Source organism: Crotalus tigris, unplaced genomic scaffold (genome assembly GCF_016545835.1).
Source record: "Crotalus tigris isolate CLP2741 ecotype Arizona unplaced genomic scaffold, ASM1654583v1 scf7180000017632.1879674, whole genome shotgun sequence".
NCBI classification, from domain to species: Eukaryota; Metazoa; Chordata; class Lepidosauria; order Squamata; family Viperidae; genus Crotalus; species Crotalus tigris.
Window position 1 is genome coordinate 814,872 of NW_024096526.1, and position 25,690 is coordinate 840,561.

At 37.0% G+C, this 25,690-nt stretch overlaps 1 protein-coding gene across 4 annotated transcripts in view; it reads left to right on the forward strand.

The window, feature by feature from the left end:
- The window catches only part of SRRM3 (serine/arginine repetitive matrix 3), a 187,499-nt gene that overhangs the window by 12,939 nt on the left and 148,870 nt on the right, over positions 1–25,690 (forward strand). The window contains exon 2 of one of the 4 annotated variants that reach the window (XM_039334628.1): positions 18,266–18,344. The exons of the other annotated variants lie outside the window; for them this stretch is intronic. The gene's annotated coding sequence lies outside the window, so the exon portion shown is untranslated. The remainder of the gene's footprint in view (positions 1–18,265; positions 18,345–25,690) is intronic. 4 annotated transcript variants of the gene reach the window in all.

Consider the following 25,690-nt stretch of genomic DNA (forward strand, 5'->3'; position numbering starts at 1 on the left):
AAGATAGAAGTTGAAATGAATACTAATAATTTTAAACTTTTGCTATTTGACAAGCCTCTTGGAAATACCATGGATAATTAGAAAAACAAATAAAAGAAATAACACTGAGTTCTCACTTGAGGCTCAAATTACCAACAAATTACCAACTTCATACCATCATATACTATCATACCAATCTGTCACAGCATTGAAAAATGCTAATAAAAATGGAAAGAGTATCATCAGGAGGAAAGTGGATGGAAAGGTAGATGGTAATTACATGAAAATTACATAGTTATGACTGGTTGAGGGAAATTACAGTCTTACATATAGAAGATTGCCAAAAATCCTCATCTCACTCTTTCTCACATACACATACTGTACATCCTCACAAAAGTAAAACAAACCAGGTTTTATATACTGCATTGTGCAAATGCAGCTACTACTATACTTTGAATTACCTGATTATATCTGTTATACAAAGCCAATCTTTGACATGCATGAAAATGTCCTTCCCAGCTAATTTCCATCTAAATTCCTGAATATAATTCTGAGTATGGGGCAAGGAATTAAAAAGTTAGACTTTAGGGTTATAACATGCAATTTTTAAAATTGATCCTGCTCCCCTGATTAGAGATTAGTTTGGGTCTGCTTAAATGTTGTAAAGAATAGTATTCCTATTAAAACAAAAATCAGTGCAATTATCAATGGTAATTGGCTGAAATAAATATCATTCAGTAATATTGTTTTTATAATACAGATAGTCCTTGGGTTACGACCAAAGTTATAATGGCGCAGAAGGAAGGGAGATATGACCAACCCCTGAATTTTGGGGTAATGAAGGAAAATATTTGGGAAGAACTGATCTAGAGAGTAATAACAATAATAATAATAATAATAATAATAATAAAGTTGGAAGGGACCTTGGAGGTCATCTAGTCCAACCCCCTGCTCAGGCAGGAAACCCTGTACCATTTCAGACAAATGGCTGTCCAGTCTCTTCTTAAAAAGTGATATCCCTGGTACATGCAAATTGCTTACCTGAATTTTAATTAAGCATTCCAAGAATAATGATTAAATCTTAGAGAGTCCCTGCACAAGTGGGCCTCTCAAGACATTGCTTCTTTATGGTCATTTTAATCAATGCAAGGTCACAACTGACTCAGTCATTTCACTGGCACATGAAGGGACCTGAACTGACTGAGGGACGAGCTCATTTTTATAATGTGAACAGTTGCTATCTATTGAACTGGGTCAAGCAGGAATTGACATGTTTTTCACACAGAATAAATGAGATACTGTCGCCATCAAATTGCTGCACTACTTACTGTAGATGAGCTCTGGTCTGTTCCAGTGAAGCTATTCTAATTATTTCACAATCCCTGGAAAGAACATCAGGCACACCCAGTCAAAATGATGGACAAAATGCTTTGCATAAAAACTACAGTCTCCTCCTCCCACAAATGTACATTCTGCACAACTAATATTTAAGAAATTTATTTTGCTATGGAAAGTTGTGACATTCATGAAACCAGTAGTTTTAAAACTGGATTAAGCAGACTCTCACAGGGTAAAGAAAGGGCAACCTTGTCTTCAACACGGGGAATTGAAGACTTCATTTCCCCATAATTGCCAGGCAGCATAACAACAGTCACACTGATTGGGGGTTACGAAAGAGGTGTAGCCATCATATTAGAAAGATGCTGAGTTACTAGAACTCATGGGCTTACTTGCTCAGAATGAAACCGAATCTAGGTTCCTGGGGATAAGAAATGGACTGAGTTGATTCCATTGGGTTCTGCTTATAAATTTCACAGAATTATTCAGTGATGTGTCGGCCACCTTTGGGAGAGAATGCATTAGATTATATGGTCCTCCAGTCTGCTCAAGCTGATCCTTATGTGATCAACTAAAGAGCTGCAATGGGCATCCCTGTTGCCATAGAAAAAAGCATCTGCTGTGTCTGTGATATTTTCTTCAGGGACATCTGCAAACCCAATGCTCAGTCTTTGCTTAGTAGCTCTTGTCTAACAAAACCAATCTTTCTGGAGTGGTAGCTAGTGGCATCTGTAGCAGCAATGTCAACATTGTTTGGTTCCTTCAAGCAAAGACATAATCACATAAATTTCACCATTTTGTTTCTGAATGGCATTGCATTCATCAGTATTAATGCAAGTAGGTAAGTCACAGCATAATGTTGTCATGCAAGTCTCATCACCCTCCCTCTCCTCTTACTCCCCTCTAGACTCCCATGATGGTACTATCATTGTTGGTCTTCAAAAAAATTCAGAAGCATCTCAATAGAATCCAATGTGTAAATCTGAGATTAGAGCTTTATACTATACATTAAAAAACTGATCAGGAGGAACAATTCATCACTCAGTCACTATGCACTACAGCTGGAGCCAAATGATTTCTTAATTTTCTCCATGAAATTCCCAGGGGAATGGGGGTGGGTTGGGGGATATCTAACAGCTTCTCAAGGGCAGAATTTCTGTTTATTGTGATAGTAACTTCATTATTAGAAAAGCTCCATGGGGGTAATTCCTTCCTGAAGGGATTAATTTGATGTGTGACAAGCCAGACAACTGCAGGTTGGTGGAGAGAGGGTTGCATAATGAAAAGTAGGATTGCTGCCCCTTGCCTGCCCTTGTAGCATTCTTAGAGAATTGTGTTTCTTGTTCTGCAATGACAAAGCTTTGAATCTGCAGATATATGGAAATACAGTGGAGTGCATGTTCCAGTCTCATGGCAAGCTGATGTGGGGTACATCCAAAGCAAGCGTATAAACCCAGAGACAGCCCTTTTCCAAACTAGTTTCAATTATTTTGTTCAGACTCAAAGGGGAGTCAGATTTTGCTGGCCCTTGATCAGTTTTCCAAGCATGAAAGAGGTTGGATTTTTTGGCCTCCTCTGCACTGTTCTTCATTAAAACTGACAACCAATTTTGCATAAGTGTCATCTTTCTTTTTCTATGAGTATTAGAGCTGTACAGATTCTTCACTTATAATTTAAATGTGGTGTTGTCATTTCCAAGATGGACTTGTGCATTCTAAAATGGCCTAATACCGAATCAATTATCAGTAAGTTTGCTGAGGCCCATGCTTCGACTGTTTTGCATACTTTAATGCCTTCTCTCTCTCCCTCCATCACTGTAATATCTTTAAAATTGAAAGGGAAACCTTTTAATAACATTTGCAAAACTGTTCCAGGGATTGGTTGACATAATAGGTGGCAGCTTATTCATGTTGTCGGAAATTAATGTATGCTATTCCTTTTACCCTTCAGAAAACTTCTTTTAAAACCCTTATTTTAAAAACCCTTATTCTAAAAAGTTACACTTACATTAAATGCTTCCATATTGGATCTAGTATTAGACAGTTTTTAAACCTGTTTTCTCTGTACTGTTTGGAAGAGTATTTAAAATGTTGACCTTATCCAGCATTGCTCTATAATAGTATTTAATATTTTAATTTATTTTAAAAGTCACATATGATTCTCTTTAGTAATTGGCAGATTTTGGGATATGGGCATGCAACTGAGTAAGTATTTTGAAATAGTTCCTACATAATGGTATAACCTCCCTAGTAATATTTGATGATTAAGTGCAATTGTGTGTAGTATTTGAAAATATTTTACAGCTTATGCATTATGATCTTTCACGTGTGGCAATGCGTGATTAGGTTTTATTACTTGAAAGCCTCTTTTATAGTTTATATGTAAATATATGTTTGGTAGAAGATATGTAGCATATCTCTTGATGACATTCTTATTTTCACCAATGACATCCTTATTTACACCAATGACATCCTTATTTACACTGTCTGGCGGAACCATGACAGCAGTTGTGTCTGACATCTGATTATTTATGAAATATCATTTTTGATGTCTAATAAAATTGAAGGAACCAAACCATTCAGAATTTTATTATCAACTTGCATTATGAACACAAGTGAAAAAGAAGATTCAAATGTATGGAAAGTTCAAAATGCTGCAGCAGTGTATGAAAATAGAGCAAATTGTTTCCACAGGGCTGATCACAAAGAACCAATAGTGCATTGGTTGCATTCAGAAAATGGTGGATGACATCACTATGGTGGGAGGTTTACTGATGTGCCTCCTGGTGTAGTATGATATTGACCATTTTCAACTCCAAAGTTCCTAGAAGCTTTGAAAATTTCCATATATATGGACTCCAATTCCCAGAATTCTCATCAATGACCATGCTAGTTAAGGAATTTTGGATGCTGAAACTATACATCTAGATGGCACCAAGGAGGGGATACAATGCCTTGGAACAAAAAATGGAGTGATATTGTGACACATTGATAGGGGATTGTAAGAAAAAAAATATTGTTGCTTTGTTGACATATCCCCCAGGTATGACTGGTGTAAATGAATTTACATTATTTGTGGATTTCACATAATATGTGATAAAGAGGGTTTGATAGTATTAGCAGGTCATATGAAGTAAGCAATAACATTATTGGACTAGATGACCTCCAAGGTCCCTTCCAACTTTACTACTATTACTATTACTATTAAGTCTTAAAATGATGTTTTTGAATGTAATGTTTTATATGAACACAGCTGTTGCGCTTTGTTGACCTGAATAGGATTTAATATATTGTGACGCCTAGCCTTTCATCAAGGATAGGGCAAAGATGGAAAAATGTTTTGTCACAAGTCACTTTGTAGAGGAGATGGGCAACATAAACATTTAATAAATAAATTAAAAAAATTAAAATGAGGTGGTTGTGAGAAAACTTTCCTTTAATAACAGAATAACAGAATTGGAAGGGACCTTAGAGGTCTTCTAGTCCAAACCCCTACTCAGGCAGGAAACTCTGCACCATTTCAGACTAATTGTTCAATTTCTTCCTTAAAAACCTCCAGTGTTGAAGTCCTTTAAAATGCCTCTGAGCATTGCAAGGAACATGATCAGATCTGATGTCAATAGAGAGGATAATACCAAAATTTAGGATATTTTTTTCAACTTTTTGTGGGGGTCAGATTTTTTAAATAAGGAATTTGATATGTTGATCCTAGTATAAAGTATAAAACACCTTTTTTTCTTATTTTTGTATTAAGTGGAGAACTACATTATGATTGTCCCAAAAGTGCTTTTTCAAAATGCAACTGGACTTTGTTTTTCCTTGAAGACATTTTGCTTCTCATCCAAGCAGCTTTTTCAGTTCTCTTGTCACTAAAGAAATGCATTCCAGGGATGAAAAAGGAAGAGTTTGGGAATCATATGCCATCTGTTCTAGCACCCAAAAGCTATTGCATTAAGCAGTGATAGTTCTGTTCCTTTCCATGATTTTTCTTCCATCTTAGAATATCTCTTTCTCTTCTTTAGATCCCTGAAAATAGAACTATGAAACAAAAATACCAATTTCACTCCATCCTAACAGCAAGTTGCTCCTGCTTCACTTGTGAAATGTATTTGAGATATTATCCAGTTAATTTAGAACTTTGAAGGAGAGGCACTCAGGTCAGAGGATACAGAATGAATAAAAAAGAGAAAAATGTTTTCGTTGTCAGCCTCGGGCAAATCTTGAACTAGCAATGTGGGGAATGTTGAGAAAAGATTTAGCTGTTGGGCTACCAGCCAACTGTGCTAAAAGAGAAAAATCTTCAAGGAGATGACTTATTATATTGGTAGAGGGAAAATAACCACTATAAGGAGACTTAGACAATTTCTGATAAAGAATTTGTGTCTATGAATGTGATTCCATTGATATATGTTTTGTACCTCAGTATGAGGCACACATAATTATAAAATTGTCTTTTGCATCTGGCATCAAACCTGGAAGTCAATCTTGTTTTTGGAAATGCCAATAAGGTGGATGCTAACTTGCATCTCTACAACTTTTTCTACTTTGTGATCACACCAGAGAAAAAAAGCTTTATTTTACTAAAAGGCCAGACTTTATACATTCTTGTGTGGGGGATTTCTTCTGAGAGTTCTGAGTGACAATTCAATTTGCTTTTGCTCACCCTATCATCCACATGTTGTTTCTGACCCAGATACCAATTAGGACAAAAATATGCATGCAAATATAAGTAGATAAATAAGTACCACTTCAGAGGGAAGGTAACAGCATCCTGTGTACTTTGGCATATAGTCATACTGGCCACATGACACAGAAGCATCTTTGGACAATACTGCCTCCCTCGGCTCAGAAACAGAGATGAGTACTACCCCCTACAGTTGGACATGACTGGACAGGAAAAATCTTTACCTTTTTTTAAAAAGCTGTCTTTACTTCTTGGTTATCACACATTTAAGTTTGGTGGATGGCTCATTAAAGATGTATGAGATAAATGTTGCTGTCCTGAGTAAGTGGTCATCAAGCAACAGAACTGAATCCCTGCAAAGGGAGGGAGTATTGGCTGGGTATGCATTGTCTCACGGTCTTTTCTGGTTAGAATCCCAGGGGAACTTTCAGGCAAACAGTCAGGACCATGGACAGTTCCAAAGCAACGCTGAGCAAGAACGTCTCAGGCAGTTGTAATTCAACAATGCTTTACGTGGTTGAAAGCTGTTGGCAGGAATTTTAGCTCTGATTTAAGAGAAACCACTCAATTCCTAAGGCATAACTTTCCATGGAAGAAAGAAAGGCTGGATGGTACTGGGCTTTTTCAGTAAGACCAAGAATTTAGAAGCAGATTCCTTGCTTGAAAACAGATTATAATAGTGTCAGGCTACTTAAATGACGATAGGGCTGACTCCTAGATTTCCCTGAGGTAAAGCTACAACATACCATCAAATGAATTTTAGGATTAAGAATAACAAATTCTACAAGATAAGTGGCGATGGATTGTAAAATGTCAGTAGAAAGTTGGTAAACAGATATTTTCAATTTCAGGATGGAACTGAAAGCTTTTAAACTTCCCAGAGCTCAATCTAAGCTAAATCATCAGACCAGTTTTTGTAAAGTTTTTGTTCACAAGATGAGCTTTAACTCATTTGTCGGTCATTATTCAAACAGAATCTTGTTCTAAGCTCTTTAGACAAGTCTAATTATACTTGGAATCAATTGAGTCTCCACTGCTTTTTAGGACTGGGCTGAGCCTTAATTTCCCTCTCAGATCATCTTTTTATTCCCTGAGAAGGAAGACAATCTTCAATAATATGCAACAAGGATCCTCTGATATGTCTCAATATCACCAAAAGTAAGTTCATCTTCCTCTGGTGTGAATTTCAAGAATCCTTCCAAAGTGGTGAATAATCAATTATTGTTTAATTAAATTGTATTTAGATCTTAATTTTCATTGGTGAGAAGGTCAAGCATAACATCAGTTATAGTCCAAAACATCTGGAGAGTGCAAAATTATGGAAGGCAGTTCTGAAGAAGAATTACTGTAAAGAATGCATAGGCTATCCCAGTGATGGCGAACCTTTTAGAGACGAGTGCCCAAACTGCAACCCAAAACCCACTTATGCATCGGCAGGTGTCAGGTGGATATGGGCCATTGGGTGGGTATGGGCCATTGGGTGGATGTGGCCCATTGGCTGGGCGTGGCTGCAGTGGTAATGGCAGACTGGGTGGGACTAAAAAGTTCAATCAATCAATTCCAACTTTGCAAGATCTTTTTTTCCCGTGAGAAGTTGAAATTGACTGATTGATTGGACTTTTTTTTTTTTTTTGCACATGGCGGCAGAGACCTAAAGTGAAAAGGTTTTATAAAACCCAGCTGAAGGCCTAGGACTGGGGCGACGGCACACGTGTCCACAGAGAGGGCTCTGAGTGCCACCTCTGGCACCCATGCCATAGGTTCGCCACCACTGGGCTATCCATTTCTATTTGTTCTTTAGGCTCTTCCAAATCAATAATATAGATAAAACTAAGAAAACCTGGAAAATTTTAATGAAAAGAGATAACAAAATGTATCATTTTGGGTACTGCTTTTAAAGATGCAAAGTTGGTTATTTTGTTGTTTTTGAGCAATCCTAGTAATGAAAGTCTGACTTCTATCTTGATAAGAAGCATAATGGTATATGGATTAGGAGCTGAGTAGCAGACACTATATTCTGCCATTTAGAGAATTTTTGTAAGTGTCCCTGGAGGGATAGGAGGGGGAGGTATCAAAATGGGCTTTTTAAAAAAGATGCCATAAGTTTAGGTTTAATGCATGACTCAAAATAACTTAGTAGGAATTCACCTGAAGTATAAATGGTTGGTGTATTGTATAAAAAGTGAATTTTGAGAGAATGTATATACAACTTTAAAATGAAGGCTCACAGCACTGTAAAGAGCTAGTGCTGTGAAGTTCACTATTATTCCAGATTTAGAGAGCACTTAGGATGCTTGAGAGAAAGAAAACGATCACATTTCCTGCCCAGATACCATAATGAAGCCAAAGGTCTATAGGGCGGAATGGCAATGATAGATCTATCCTAAATAAATAAGGTAAAAAAATAAAGAAATTCACAGGCAATAAATTTATTTATGGCCACTAGTCTTGATAATTGTACTTTAATTCCAGAATTAAGAGCTGCATGCCTTTGAAAGCCAGCCACTGGGGAGGCATACTATAAGAGGATTATTGCTCTACTCTCCCTGTGTCTAGCTGGCTACTATATGATACACGATATAACCCAGCAAGGCTGTTTTATGCTCCAGGTGATCTGAAGTGCTGCCTAATATATTCATAAGCTGGGCAAAATCTTTCTCCTTTGTCTTGGATTCCATGATTTTGAGATATGCCACCTCCTAGCACAGAGGTTACATAATGCAGATACTTTATCTCTACCTGTATGGAGAAAAACAAAGGATTCTGTGGAAAAATTCCTGCATCTCTACTCACCTGTGGATCATGTTCACTACTCTAACAGGTGGGGCATACTGTATCTCTCAGGAGATCTTTCCAGAAAGGACCTCTTTAATTTTTGTTGTGGACATAGAAATGTGGAGAGATATATAAGCTTCCTTAAAGGTAGAAAATGCCATTAGCAAGGGCAACAATATTGTTCCTTAACAGCTATTGCTTCTATAATTTGTTTCTTACACTGTTTCTCTGCTGCTTTTCTAAATGGCTCAACATGTTTTACAATAAAATGGAAACCACTAGATTACATTAAAAAGAAATAGATTAAAATTAAAAAGACTCTTTTTAAAAAAAACATTTAAAACTAAAGATGATAAAAAGTCAGGCTGTAACACTGGGTCTTGACAGATCATTTTAAGGCCTCTAAAGAAGGTAGGCTGGTAGGTGATTGTTATTTACTAGGAATATGTTCCACAGCCAGGATCCACAAGTGAGAAGACCCAATCTCAAATTAATATCTCAGATGACCTGGAACCCGAAGATGTGAAATGTAGGAATCATGCAATCCCAAAGATGCTTTTTAAAAAGGCAGCTGGACTTTCTCTGTTTTTGCCTGAAGATGTTTCACTTCTCATCCAAGAAATTTCTTCAGTCAATCCCTTCAGAACTGAAGAAGTTTCTTCAATGAGAAGTGAAATTTCTTCAAGCAAAAACAAAGAAAGTCCAGCTGCCTTTTGAAAAAAGAACCTTTGGATCAACCATGACCTGTATGACTGAGAATCTCCATAGACAGGACAGGAATCATGCAATGTAGGATATTATCTCAGGAAACCTGGACCTAAGCTAGTTTGGTCTTTAAAGGTAATGCTCATCATTTTTTATTTTGCCTGAAAGCCTGCTTGAAGCTAGTACAATTCTCTAAGGATCAGAATAATCTCACCTCTCCAACTAATTCTCTAGAGTATTATCCTTCATGTGTTGTAGAACAACTCTTCTTATTCCCAGCCAGCATGCTAATGATTTTTATGCCAGGTCTGTGATGGAAACACTGGCTGAAGGGGAGGAGACCCTGCCAGGAAGACGTTCCAGCTTAGAGTATGTTTGGGGGGGGAAACATCTGAGATCAAACCCTTAGGTTTATAGCTGCTGTTTCCCGAGAGAAGGCAGACAGTCTGGTGAGATTCTTGTAGAATAGATGATCAACAATAAAATATCTGTTTGGGCCTATCCATGTTGCTTGCCTCACTGAAAGTCAAGGGAAAAGGCCAAATTGTAAGGACAATTTATCAGGGATCAGAATTAATAGTAATAGTACTATAGTACTAAGTAGTAATAGTATGTCCCTCATAAATAGGCATAACTGGAGTACTTGTTGATGATCCCCATTCTTTCAAATGAGGAAAGTCCTACCCTCTTATGAACTAGCCTCCAGATGTGTATTGCATAAAGGAAAATGTGATTGATTAGAAAGAGCAGTTCAACAAGGGAAGCAATTAGCCAGTGAGGTGCTGGACTCTCTTTTGCTAGATGCACCCAAGCAAATGCTGGACAGACATCTGTCAGGGGTGCTTTGATCTGGAATCCTGTACTGAGCATGGTTGAAGTGACCCCACCTAGCTCTAGGAATCTGTGATGCCATCACTTCTCCCCAATGTACAGTTGGCAGATCCTTTATAAATTAAGTCCTTCCTATATTTACCCCTCCTTCCTTTTCTGAAACACATTGCTGTTGATTCTTCAGTAGAAAGTCAAGAAGTCTTGTTGCTTAGCAACTTTGTGCATGTGCACACATCCACATACACACTCAAACAAGCATTTCTATTTCTTCTTCCATTTCTTCCTTGCCCCTCATTTGGACTCCTAAGCCCCTTTGGAGATAACTGGATGAACCTTCAACCATGTTGCTTAGCAACCAGCAATGGGGGCTAATCAGCCTGATAGGAAACATAGTTGCTTCTCTCCCTTCCTTGCTAACAACTTATTAGCCAGAGTTTGAGCCAGCAGAAGGTGAGCTGGAGCTGTTAAAACAATAGAAATATTGTTATATTTGTTATATTGTTATATCTCTCAATGCCTCCTCACTTGTTTAGCAATTATCCTCCTCAGTTTTATTTACCACTCTACAATCTCTGTTTCTCTTCCTCCTCTCAAACTAGAGCAATAAGATGTATTGTGACTTTTGCACATATCTAAAGTCTGTGAAATTATTCTACCCTCTTTTGTTTTGTTCCAGCCATGATTCTCAATGAACATAAATCTGCCCATCCCTGAAAAAGGAAGATAATAATGGCTAAAGACCTCAGCAATAATAATAATTTATGATTGTGTCTTAATTATGCAGAATAAAATATATAAGGAAAGATTGGATATAGAGATGCTGAACCCCCCAACTTTCTTTTAAAACCCCAAAATGGGTTGTAAAATTCTAATAGCAATAGCACTTAGACTTACATACCATTCCCTAATGTTTTACGGTACTATCTAAGCCAGGGGTTTTCAAACTTGGCCCTTTTATGACTTGTGGACTTCAACTCCCAGAATTCCTCAGCCAGCGTGCCTAGCTGAGGAATTCTGGGAGTTGAAGTCCACAAGTCATAAAAGGGCCAAGTTTGAAGACCCCTGCTCTAAGTCAGGGGTTCCCAACCTTGGCCCTTTTATGACTTGTGGACTTCAACTCCCAGAATTCCTCAGCTAGGCATGCTGGCTGAGGAATTCTGGGATTTGAAGTCCACAAGTCATAAAAGGGCCAAGGTTGGGGACCTCTGCTCTAAGCAGTTTACAAATGTCAGCATATTGCCAACAATCTGGATCCCCATTTTACCAACCTCAGAAGGATGGCAGGCTGAGTCAACCTTGAACCACTGAAGCAGTGGTTCAGTTTGGTTCCTCCCCCTCCCTACAACTCCTGGTCCTTAAGCTGGATGGGTTGAAGCAGGCTACTCTATACATTGGATTTATAGCAGTGGGGAATCCTGGGAGTTGAAATCCACACTCTTAAAATTGCCAAGGCTGAGAAACAAGGTTATAAATAAAGGATAGCTGCCCAGAGTTGCCTTGAACCACAAGATGAGAGACATATAAATTTAATTTAAATTGCTTAACTTGTTTGCTTTATTTTCAAAGTCAAATAATAATAAATATTAATTATTTGGAGAATAAACTCCAAATCAAGCTATTCCCAGTCTTTCCACAAACTGATTTAGAAGATGCTGTACTTTAGCCTCAGGCTGTCTCTCAAATGGATCAACAGATATCAGCTACATTGCAAAGCTTGTAGCAAAAAATGCTTTGGTCAATCAGAGCCTACAGTTTTTCCTAACCTGATCCCTTTCTGTTATCTTTTTTTTTTTTTATTTTTTTTATTTTTTTTTATTGAAAGTTTTATAAATTTTACAAAAAAGGAAAAATAATACAAAACAAGAGACAACATATACAGAAAAATAAAACTAAACAATACATATATTAAATAAAAAAAAAAAAAACCCGATCCCCCAGCCCTCCCAAAAAAAAAAAAAACAAAAACAAAAACAAAAAACCCTCCCTTCCCCCCCCCCCTGAGCTTCCCAGAGCAGAATATAGGCTTAAAAAATAAAAATAAAAATTAAATTAAAAACTTTATATTTATATATATAAAAAATTATCTATAATATATATGAAAATAAAACTTATGAAAAAACTATATAATATTTTTGTATACCCAATCTAAATTGTATAAATTTTATCCATTTATCCCAAACAGCAAAAAACTTCTCTTGCGTTTGTTGCTTTAAGAAAGCCGAAATCTTTGCCATTTCTGCCAGATAAGCTACTTTAAGAAACCATTCCTGCAATGTAGGCAAAGATTCCTTCTTCCAGTATTGTCCTACTAACAGCCTAGCGGCTGTGATCAAGTTTAACATCAATACAACCTCCTTTGTATCACAATCTGTAACAATACCTAACAAAAATAATTGCGGAGTAAATTTTACCCTCCTTCTAAAAATTCTCTGGATATTCCACCATATTTTAATCCAAAATGCTTTTATCTCTCTGCATGACCACCAAATATGATAATAAGAAGCCTCCTTATAACCACATCTCCAACATTTGGGTTGCACGTCAGGATACATATAAGACATTTTTTGTGGATCAAGGTGCCATCTATAAAACATTTTATAAAAATTCTCCCTTAAGTTCTGTGCTTGAGTAAATTTGACATTTCTCACCCAAATAGTTTCCCAGGTGTCCAATGAAACTGGCTCACCAAAATTCTGCGCCCATCTAATCATACAATCTTTAATTAGTTCCGTTTCTGAGTCCAATTCAACTAAAACCCCATAAATTCTCTTAATGTGGGTTTGTCTTTGATCCTTCAGTTGCTTAATAAGGTTTTCATCTTCTCTAAGAAAACCCACCTTACAATCCATCTTCCATCTATCTAATAATTGCCTATATTGGAACCAAGAATAAGTAAAATTTTCTTGTGCTAACTCTTCCCGTGATTTTAATTGCCAGTTTTGTCCATCCCATTTAAGTAACTGTCTATAAGACACCATATCCATTTTAACCCCTCTTTTTATTCCTTCTATCGCATGCCAAGGTATAGCCCATAATGGTACTTTAAAATCACTTTTATAATATTTTCTCCAAATCCTAAGTAAAGAAATTCTTAAAATATGAGATTTAAAAGCCCAATCTATTTTTTTATTAAATATTAAATAGGCATGCCACCCATAAAGTAAATCCCATCCCTCTAAGTAAAGTATCTCAGAATTTGTCAAACCCTTTCTGTTATCTTAGAATACAGTGTCCATTGTCTTAAAACAGTACAGTATAGCTGAATATGATAGGGGTTGTGGATATTGGGATAGCTGCCCTGCACTTACTTGGGTTAAAGCCCCATACAGCCCCTGAGCATCAGAACAGACATCCATAGAATTTAATTCTTGATTTATAGCTGGGTCAATGGTGAGGAAAAGACTTATTAATACTCCTCTCTGACCTCAGGTTGAAGGAGATGGGATACTTAAATTCAAAGGTCCTCTATGCATCCAACGTTAAAGACATCTACATCAAAACATATACTGAAAGCTTTTCCCCCACCAATGTGTAGGGCTGGAAGAGTTTCCAGCCAATCTGCCCTTTACTTTTTCATCAGGTTTTTCAGCCAACAAATGCTTGCTTTTTTCATCAAACATTTTTAGAATTGTATCTTACAGAAGAGGTGAGCAGACTGTGGACAAATCTAGCATTTTCCCCCATCTTGAAAACCACAGGCTCTTTGGATGTAGAGAATAGCTATTAAACCAGTGATGCAAATGTGTTCCAGTGCCGTAGAGATGCATTGAGTTCTCCCCATACTTCTTTGGCAAGATAAATTGGATCCACTCCATACAAGAAGCAAATTTTTATGGATGGAGAGGGAGAGGGAGGCAGCCAACAGCTTATCCATGTGTCACCATGTGTAAGAATTCATCAATATTTTCCAGATTTAGAAAAGCTTGGATAGTATTATGTCTGTAGCAGGACAGAAAACATGGCATATCCAGTGGGGAAGGTCAGAAAGAGTTTTGTCAGAGGTGGGAAGGCAGGAAAAGAAAAGATGACACAGATATGTCTACCACTGTAGGTTCTATGCTTTGGATGATGATGATCACAATAGATTATTAGTGCACACAAATTTCACTTTGACATGCTAAGTATGAATAAATTATTTTAGGCTTTTTAATTTTAATAATTCTAGGCTTTATCATTTTAAAAGATTCATTTTAAATTTTATTTTAATTCATATTAATTTAGATTTTAATTGACTATGTTACTGCTGCCTAGTTTGCATGGCGTCTTTATTTTGTATTTTATTTTATTTCACTGCATAGGTTTTAATTTCAATTGCGTTTTAGTGAATTTTACAGTAAGCCCCAGACAGTTTTGACTATGGGGGGGGGGGAGGAGGAGGAGGAGGACATGCCAGCAGATTCTCAATCATCCAGGTGCTTTCTCAAAAGACAACTGGACTTTCTTGGTTTTTTCCTTGGAAATGTTTCACTTCTCATCCAAGAAGCTTCTTCAGTTCTTTCACTATTCATTCTCTCCCGATGTAACTTGGTTCTCAGCCTCCTCATCTCTAAAATTATCAGAATTGTATTTTTAAGCACCTTTCTTCTCAGAATGAAGAAGTTCAAGATAGCAAAGGCAGTGCTTATTATGTATGAATGATTAATAACTTCCCGACAAAGCCATGGCTTTCAGCTGAGGTACCGAGAGTTGCATCAGTTTGATATCTGAGAGGCCAACAGCCCATCTGCCCTTGACCAAGAATTGACATGGAAATATGTGGGGTCCTTTTGTAATTGCACGCCTCCCATCAAGATCAATTTTGTGCAAATCCACTTATTCTCTGCAAAACCTAAGTAAAGAAATACTTCTGGAGCTACATTTTATTTTGAAGCAGAGGAAGTTTTGGAACCACTGAGGGGAGGAAAGGAAAATATTCTGTAAGATTTAAAGGCACTCTGTGGGTGATTTTAACACACAATACACTTCACCTGACTACAGAATTATCTCATTTTCTGAACTCACACAATAAAATTGGGCTACTGCAATAACTACATTAAATGTGTTACAGGGATACAGCTATACTCTCCAATCCCTTCTAACCTAAACATAAAACATCTTCCTTTGGGATGGTTGGAATCATACATCACATCAAATCATCATGGGCTGTGTCTGGCATTGGCTTAGTGGGTGGTACAGATCCAGTTTGTAAGGCACATTTTGAGAACCTAACCAATGGTTGCTCATCAAAATATAGTTGAACAAGCCATGGCTTAGATCTATGTGCAAACCAGTAACCCCTGCTCACACATTTAGCTACCTATCATCTAGCAATTTCTAATTATGGGGAAATCCCTAAAAATACCTGGAGAATTTTAAGGAGCAGAATCGACCTCTTGGCAGTATATCTTGAGGAGCAGATTAATTTCAAGGCTAATTTCATTTTGGAGGTTGCAACATAAAGCACGGGGAGGAACGCACTGGTTCGTAACAATCTCATCTCTCTAAGTGTGTCTGTCTTTTGAAAGAAAGAAAAAAGAAACATAAGGCTCTTATCTCTTTTGTGTTTGCACAAGCTCAGCTGCCAATCTGAAAGGTTTTGAGTTTAATTATATTTCCCTTGACAAGCAGTGTCTGAAATTAAAGGTGAGAAGCACAGTGAAAAAGAAAAAAGAAAGAATAGCCTCTCTGCCTATTCTTTTCCCAACTGAGATTATTGTCTTTGAATGGAACATGTTGTGATGACAATGCCAACTGTTCCTGTTTGTAAGGACTTTTTTGGTAACTATCCAGTGAAAAATTTATTTTCTCCCGCCTTCAGATATTCCAAAATTTTCCAACTGCCCTAGAAACTCCTTCCACTCTTGTCAACCAGATCTTTGATTAGAGCTTATTTTTCCATAGTTTTTGCACCAGCTGCCAAGAAAATTTTTTTGCTCTAGTTTGGAGCATGAAGGGCTCAAGAGGAAACTCTCTCTCTATATATTTTGAAATATATAGATTGAAATGTACTAGTTGGCAAAGACTATCCTAGCAAGGAACAGCTTTTATAAACTTGCTGAGCTGGGTCTAGTGCCATACGTTTGTTGTTCTGGTACCACTGGAGGAACTTTCCCCCTAAATATAACGGGAAGATATAAATCAGCAGTTTATTATTCACATTAAGAGAAAGGTCACCTCCTCTGAATTTTGAACTTTTGAAACAATGAGGCCCTGTGGACAAGAGAAATAGTGGACCAAATTACAGATCAAGATGGCCTGCATCGAGGCAAGTGACACTACAAGCAACAAAAAGAGACCCATCATCTGGAAAGGAAGCCTTGTTATGGAAACCTACCTGGCAGAAGAGGAAAGCTAGAATAAGACTAAAAAATGAAAATTAAAATTTCTTAACTTGGATTAAAGGCAACCCAGAACTATGGACTGATATAAAGACTGAGATTATGAGTTTGAAGTAAAATGATGTTTTAGAGTTGGAGTGAATTAATAATTAATTGAATGTTAATTAATTAAGATGACTTGTTTGTTTTATAACATGGATGTTTAGCTATGATAATTAACTGGTTGAAATTTAAACTCTATTTAATGGATTGAAATGATTGAAGGTTTGATATTAATTTGTCAGCTCAAAGAGATCGATTATTTGAAGGATTAGATATGTATAGAATAGATTGATAAATATATACATTTAGACGTGTTTAGGATAGATTAATATTTTTGCTTAAAAATGAGATATTTTTATATAATGGATTAAAGACAATTTAGAATATTAAGAATGCTCCTTTTAGAATGTAAGATTTATTTCTATGAAAATTATGATAATTAACTGGAGACCTGAATTCTGTTTAATGGAATGACATGATTTAAGGTATGGTATTATCTTTCTAGCTTGAAGAGATGGATTAATTGATGGATTGGATAGGTACAGAATGGATTAACATTTTATTCTAAATAAAGGAGATTAATGGAAGAAGAAGTAAATAAGATCTTGATAAAACTAGGAAAGTAGAACATACGTGGAAGGGATATTTGAATTGAAAATGTTCTTATTTAAAGTTAATTTGATTATGGTATTGTAAAGTAATGAAGCTTAAAAACAGGTTCAGGTTGAATAAATTTAAGCTAGAATTGTAAATTTTAAATATACTATGCTATTTCAGGGAAAAAGAAAGGGAATATTCGATGTATTGATTGTATTAAGTATATATGTTTTGTTTTGGGATGTTTGACTACCCTAGCACCACGGTGTGCCCTGAATGTGTTGTTCTAAGAAATTAAAAAAACCAATAAAAATTGTTTTTTTAAAAAAAGAGAGAAAGGTCACCTCCTTAAATGTAAGCCAGTTAAAAGCTCATTGACTGGAAGACGAATTCATCATCTTTCTACTGCTTCTCTAGACTTCCAGCTACCTACCACCACTAGTTCCCTTGGTCTTTTTTTCTGAATAAGTTGCCATATGTCCAAACCAAACTGTGCCAGCTAGCAGGCATTTGTTATTTCTGTGAATGCCTGTAAAAGGCATATTCAGTTGAACCTGCCAGGACTTGAATGGTCCAGATTCCAGGGAGGAGAAAGCACTGCAAATATTGGGTAGACAGGCTGCATAACCTTAAGCGATAGGTTGAGAAACTGATCCCTGTACTTAGGAATCTGTCAAAAAGAAGAGGAATGATAAAGCTGGCTGAGCTGAGCTACACAGGCAGACTTCCAAAGAAAACACTGAGCTGCAGACTCCCACCATATTTATTTTCTCAAAATGCCACCGGGGTCCATGTGGAGCTTAGAAGCAGTCTGGAAAACAAAGATGATGTTCTGTTGCTCAGCTTGTCTTGTGATTGTGTGTGTGTGTGTATGTGTGTGGTCATCACTAAGTAATATTTAAAAATAATTAAATCAGGAAAGAATTTTGGCAAGCATCATGGGATGCCCTTGAACATCACAGGGTCTACCTTTGGTTTATTCTATTCTTCCTTCATAGGATTGTGGCCGCTTCTTGGTCCTTGCCCACCCCTCCACAGAGTTTCAGCAGAAAATCTGCGACTTCAGCATGGTGCTTGGTGAGAAAATATCCTTGAGTTGCTGCAGGGAAATTGCTGCTCTCTGCCAACTGTTGCTTTTACCAGCCCTATAGGGTCATTGTCAGGCCAGCTTTGCTGTAGTGGCTTCTCTTTCTCTGGCAATTGTATTATGTATGCTTCTCATGTCACTTCTAGTCTGCCTGCAAAATGGGCAATTTGTTCTTTTGCTGAAGCTAGTGTGGCCTTCCACTGGGATTGTAGTCTTTTTTCCATGCACTGGAATGGGAAAAAGTTGAAATAATAGAACTGGTAGTGTAGATGTATTCAATCCCTCCAAGGACCTTCTCTTTCTGGAATTAGGGTAGAAAGCAGTATTACATAGAGCCGTAGTTTCTCAGTGGTTAGATGCATTATGCCGGCTAACTCTGCCGATTGCCAGCAGTATGATCCTGACTGGCTCAAGGTTGATACAGCCTTCCATACTCCCAAGGTCAGTAAAATGAGGACACAGATTGTTGGGGGAAATATGCTAACCCTGTAAACTGCTTAGAGAGGGCTGTAAAGCATTATGAAGCAGTATAAACTGCTATTGCTATTGCTACATGCTTCATCCACTTACACATATTGGATAATGGCTCCAAAGTCTCTAAAGAGCCAGAATAGTGCAGTAATTCAAGGGCTGGACTGGTGATAGAGATACTGACATTCAATTTTTTTTATTCAGCTTTGGAGCTTAAATAGTAATGATGAGTTTCATGCTATCTCTTAGCCCAACCTGTCGCATAGAGTGGGGATATATTGAGGATAAAAATAAAGCAAGAACCCATCACCATATGCACTTCTTTGAACCCTTAGAGGAAATTAAGATAAATGCAAGGGCAAAATGCAACACCAGGTGTTTGAAGCATTTTATCACTCTCTGTAGCTATAAAGGTTCCTATAAGGTTCTACGATGTTAGTAGTCTCTGTTCTGAAGGTTAGAATATAAAAGATAATATACAGAATGTTAGGCAGTTCTTATTTATGGACTATGAATAAGGGACTGGGTGAAAATAGTTTAACTAGCAAGAAGTCTATTAGATACAGGCAGTCCTCACCTTATGACTACAACTGAGCCCACAATTTCCACTGCTAAGCAGTTGTTAAGTGAGTTTTGCCCCATTTTATGACTTTCTTGCCACTCTCGTTAAGAGAATCAATGTAGTTATTAAATTAGAAACACGGTTGTTAAATCAATCTGGATTCCCCATTGACTTTGTTTGTCAGAAGGTCACAAATGTGTTCACATGACCCCAGGACACTGCAACTGTCTTAAATATGAGCCAGTCACCAACAGTCCTAATTTTGATCATGTAACAATAGGGATGCTGCAACGGTCAGTTTGAAAAACAGTCATAAGACACTTTTTTTCAGTGTCATAACTTTGAACGGTTACTAAATGAATGGTTGCAAGTCAAGGACTACCTGTAATATAAGTTATCTTGCAGTGATTTTATTTATTTTCAGAAACACCTTTGAGTAGTGGTGGTTGATTTTAAACTCTCCCTGGGAAGGGTTGTGTTATCCTTGTGTTCAGCACATCAGAAAGACTACCTCTTCACGTTTGTGATGTTGCTTACTTTGATCAAATGGCAATGTTTGTTTCTGTGTCTAACCTGTCATGAAGCATCCTTGGTCAGAACCAGGTATATGGAAATCCCAACTTGCCCTGCAGCATCAGGACTGCAACTCCAAAAATTCCCAGCTGGATATTATTCTAGTTGAGGAGTTCTGGATGTTGCAATCTCATATATGTGGAGAATGTCACGTTGGAAAAAGATGTGAACCTAGCAAAGATGTGCTGCTAAGCCAAGTTTACTATTTATTGGGCATTGTGTGAAGCCAGCCATTCATTAAATATATAAGCACTAGGAAGGAATGTCATCAAAGCTCATAATAAATAATGAATCAGAACTTAAGAAGACCTAAGCCTTGTTTGTCTTTCTAATCCAGTATATCCCATTTCCACAGACGCCCGGCAGATGCCTCTAAAAATAATAGAATCATAGAACTGGAAAGGGCTATTCAGGTCATCAATTCCAATAGCCTGCTCAATGCAGGAATTAAACATCTGTGACAACTGGCTGTCTCACCTCTGCTTGAATACATCCAGTAAAGCAGAATCTACCATCTCTATTGATAATTTATTCTAATGTCAAACTACATTAAGGAGAGTTCCTAAGGTTCAACTGGAATCAGCCTTCTTGTAATTTAAATCCATTATTTCACATCTTCATTATTCTCCGGAATGAAAGAGAACATGTCTTCCCTTTCTTCTATGTGATATCCTTTTAGGAATTTCAACAATGCTGTCATATCTCCCATTTCTTTGGGTTTTTTTTCTCCAAATAACTTTGTTAAAGATTCTAAACAGAAAGCATAAAAACTAATGCAGATTACAAAAATATATAAGAAGAAAAATAGTGTAAAAAGAGAAAACAAAGGGTAGAAAGAAGCAACACCCCCTTTACCCTAACAAATAAAAACAATTTTACTAGTTCATCACCATCATTTCATACAATATATATATTTTCTTCCCCTCATAATTAATCTCTTAACTAAAAACAGAATCCAAAACCTTGATGGAATAAGCCTATAGTCCTTTCCTGTACTTTTAACTATTTTAATTTTAACTCCTTCAAACAAAGTTCTAAAGCTTGATTTCTGTTCATCTTTTTTTTTTTTTTTTGTCCCAAGACAAAATTTTCAAAACTTTAATGGGGCTTTTTTGTACATCCAGTAAGTAAAATTTGTCTTTTTTTTTTTTTTTTTGGTCACTTCTCAAAAATCCCTTCATGACTTTAAAAGATCTCTCTTGTACATCCAGGAAAATCACTTTTCTGGCTTAGTAATTATACATCTTCTTTAAGAAATGAAACAACACCTGGTTTCGTTTGTATATCCAGTAAATTTTTCTCCATGTCCTTCTCATTGCTTGTCATATTTAAATCCACATTCAAATTAATTGCAAACGTATCCAGTGTAGCTTGTTCTTTTGTAACTTCATTAACACATCATCTATCATATCAAATAATTTCAAAGACCAATATTCAAAAATATCCATCAAAGTTTTTGCTCCATTCTTTATTAACAAGACAAATTTATTATCCTCTAGCTCTCTCTAGTGTAAAATCTTCAAGGTCCCATTATCACATTTCTGCTTAAAGAACCCCAAACCATTACCATTTCCTACAGAAAGGATTCTTCTAATTAATTTAAAATTCACAGGAAGAATTCTTCCACTTAATTCAAAATTATAATTCCAAGTCCATCTGGACCTTGAATCTGTTGATAACTTTCCAAAATACTGTAAGAATCATTTTTCTGCTTAATCCAAAAAGTTATATTTTTAAAAAAACTTTAAAATTGTATTTAAAAATTCTTTCTGATGGGAGGTGACGCACTCATTGAGTTCAGTATAATTTGTCCTTCTGAAGGATTTTAATATTTCAAAGGCAATGAAATATATCCAAAGTGGTTAAGAAATGAAATTTAGTCAAGTTTTATGTCCTTAAAAAGGCCTTATTTTTGAGTGAGCAAAGATGGTTCCTCCGTTGACTTCCATTCACTCAACTCAGAAGCCAATTGTAAAATATTGATTCCTGCAGTCTATTCACAAAAATAGATAGTTAGATAACCTTTATTGTCATTTTTTACTGTGGGCACAATTTAGTTGCTTGCTCTCAAAGTATACACATACATAACACACATTTAAACATACTATATACAACTAAGGTGACCAACCGTCCTCCTTTAGGGAGGACAGTCCTCCTTTTGTAAGTTCTGTCCTCCCTCAAAAAGTGTCCTCCTTCATGTCCTCCTTTTTGATATTTGAAGACTAATCTGCAGGGCTTTTTTTTTCCCTCATAGAACACTCAGAACGGCGTTCCTGCACCTTTTTTGGATGGTTTTTTTTCAACTTTTGCATGAGCTGTGCTACTCCCACTATTGGCTTTCGAAAGCCAATAGGAATTGCTGCTGAGTGCACCAAAACACCTGGCTGGCAAACTTTGCACATGCAAGTTGTCTGTATTATTGTTGCAATTAATAAAATGTTTCTTTTATTTACGATATTTTTTTTCTTCAATTTATTTGTGTCCTCCTTTTTATTGTAAAAAAGTTGGTCACCTTAATACAACATATGTATAGACCAGTGGTTCTCAACCTTTCTAATGCCTTGACCCCATAATACAGTTACCCATGTTGTGGTGACCTCCAACCACTTATACATCACCGGGTGCCAGGGGCGTGGCCAAAGAAAAGGGGGAAAAATGGCGGACAGCCTTGTTTGGCGACCCCCATGAAATGGTCATTTGACCCCAAATGGGGTCCTGACCCACAGGTTGAGAACCACTGGTATAGACCTACACCCTTACATATAAGTAACATATAAATATTAATCACTGTTCATCTTGAATACATAATGGAAGGAGGAGTTGCTCTCTGGGACACATGGGCTATCTCAGGATCTCTTCTTTCTCCAGGGAGATTTTGGCACAGTTTTGCTGTGAGAGAGATGTTTATCTTATCGTAGCAGTCTCACTAGAAGTTCCATTTCTCTTTTCTCAAGATTAAATATAACTCATTCCTTCATTCTTTGCTCATAGGAGTTAATTTCTAGTTCTTGATCATCTTTACTGCCATTTTCTAAAGTCTATTCCAGTTTCCCTCAAACTTTCTTCAAAAATCCAATCTATCAATTTGCAATAGGATCTGACCAATGCAGAATTAAGTGGAACTATTATTTTCTGCCTGTGATTTGGAAACACTATAACTATGGATTCCATCTAAAATCATTGTCAAGTACAGGAAATCAGGAATCAAGGTGGTTCAAATAAATATAGGTTTATTGCATGCTAACATTCTCTAGAACAGGGTTTCCCAACCAGAGATGCTCGCATCCTGTGGGGTGCAAAAACTTGGGTTTTCAAAATTATAGTGTATATGTATAATTGGTTGGCATTATTTTGAACTTTTGTAAGAGTGAGAGAATATATCACAAGCATTCTAGGGGTGCGGGGTATAGAAAAGGTTGGGAGCCACTGCTCTAGAAGAATCTGAACTACTAGCTGACAAGCTCAACGGAAGCCCAATATTCTGGAGACTGACTCTTTACTGAAGGCTATACAGGTAGTCCTTGACTTAAAACCACATTGAGACCAGAGTTTCCATTGCTGAACGAGGTAGTTGTTAAGTGAGCTGTGCCCAGTTTTACAACCTTTTATGATTGTTAAGTGAATCACTGCCATGATTGTTAAGTGAATCACTGCAATGGTCATTAAGTGAATCTGCCTCCACAACTAGGAAGTTCCCAAAGAATGTTCATGTGATCCTAGGATGATGCAACCATTGTAAATACAGGTTCATTGCCAAACAGTCGAATTTTGTACATGTGACCTTGTGTGAGGATAAGTAGTAAGTCATTTTTTTTCAGTGTCATTTTAACTTCAAACGGTCACTAAACAATGGCTGTAAGAAAAGGGCTACCTGAATAATAATAATAATAACAATAATAACTTAGTAGTAGTAGTAGTAGTAGTAGTAGTAGTAGTAGTAGTAGTAATAATAATAAAGTTGGAAGGGACCTTGGAGGTCATCTAGTCCAACCCCCTGTTCAGGCAGGAAACCCTATACCATTTCAGACAAATGGCTGTCCAGTCTCTTCTTAAAAACTTCCAGTGTTGTAGCATTCACCGCTTCTGGAGGCAGGTTGTTCCACTGGTTAAATGTTCTAACTGTCAGGAAGTTTCCCCTTAGTTCTAGGTTGCTTCTCTCCTTGATTAGTTTCCATCCATTGCTTCTTGTCCTGCCTTCAGGCGCTTTGGAGAATAGCTTGACTCCCTCTTCTTTGTGGCAGCCCCTGAGATATTGGAACATTGCTATCATGTCCCCCCTCTTCCTTCTCTTCATTAAACTAGACGTACCCAATTCCAGCAACTGTTCCTTATATATTTTAGCGTCCAGTCCCCTGATCATCTTTGTTGCTCTTCTCTGTACTCTTTCTAGAGCAGGGGTGTCAAACTGCCAGCCCGCGGGCTGGACACATCATGCGGAAGCCACACCCACCCCATTGCAGTCAATAGCAAAACTCTCCCGATATGTTGCGTGACGTCATGTGATGTCGTGAGTTTGACATGTCTGTTCTATAGTCTCAACACCTTTTTTACCTCGTGGTGATTAAAACTGGATGCAGTATTCCAAGTGGTCTCCTTTCTTTCTCTCTCTCTCTGTCTTTGCTGGAAAATAAGGGAACTGACAAACTCACCTAATTTAGGCTAATAAACAAGGGGATAATACAATTTTCCCCATTTTATTGTTGTTCTTGACCTGTGCTGGCCAACATGCCTTATGTATGAGGAGGGAGAATGGAGTATTCCTTTGCTGGCTATCTCTTCAATGCCTCCCTTTGATGGCTCTTTTCTGAGAATTAGGTAATTTAGGACTTGCACTCTCTCAAAATAATTCTTTTGGGTATTCCCCCATGATGCACATGGAGCATACATAACATCTGTCTGCAGCTCATTAATCCAAATGGTCATTTCCCAAAGTCATTCTGCAGCTATAGAGACATCTAAGAGAAGATGCAGCTGCTTTAAAGAATTGCTGACAGATACTATGTGAGTATCTCCATGTGTTCTGTAATGCCTTTGTTCCATGTGCTCTGAAGCACTGCACAGCTATACAGTAGTAGATGACAGATAGATAGATAGATAGATAGATAGATAGATAGATAGATAGATAAGAGTACCGTATTCAGAAAGCATGCTTAACTGAATCACTGAATTAATTCATTTTTCTGTATCTATAATAAATTAATTGAATTTGCTGGGTTCATGGAACATGTTGAGCTTAATGTGTGGTGCAATTGTACTTGCTTGGAATATTGTTGACCTGATTAAATGTGTTGCGTGAATATAGCCACATTCATAACTAACCAATTCCTCCCTTGCCTCAGATTTGCACATGTAAACTTAGGGGATACCATATAGATATTAATTTGGGATAGAAGTTTCATTGCACACAATGCCAATTCAATCCTATATGATATATTTTTTCTTCCAGTGAATGAAAGCAAAGTGCGTGCGCTCATGAGAAGCAGTCATCTTGGACAGGTTTCCATCTTGAATTTATTTTAGAAATGAAAATATTGCAAATTACCTATCTTTGGCATTGCAAAAGATTGTATTGTAAAAAAGAGAACAAAATAGGCAGTCAAATTATATCCAATTGCAGGTCTCAATTTCTGGCTATATCAAAAGTGATTGCAATTAATGCTGAATATGAAATAAACCCCCACCTTTGTTTTAATTGTTCAAAATGCAATAGAATGCCAGTCTAAGTGCAGG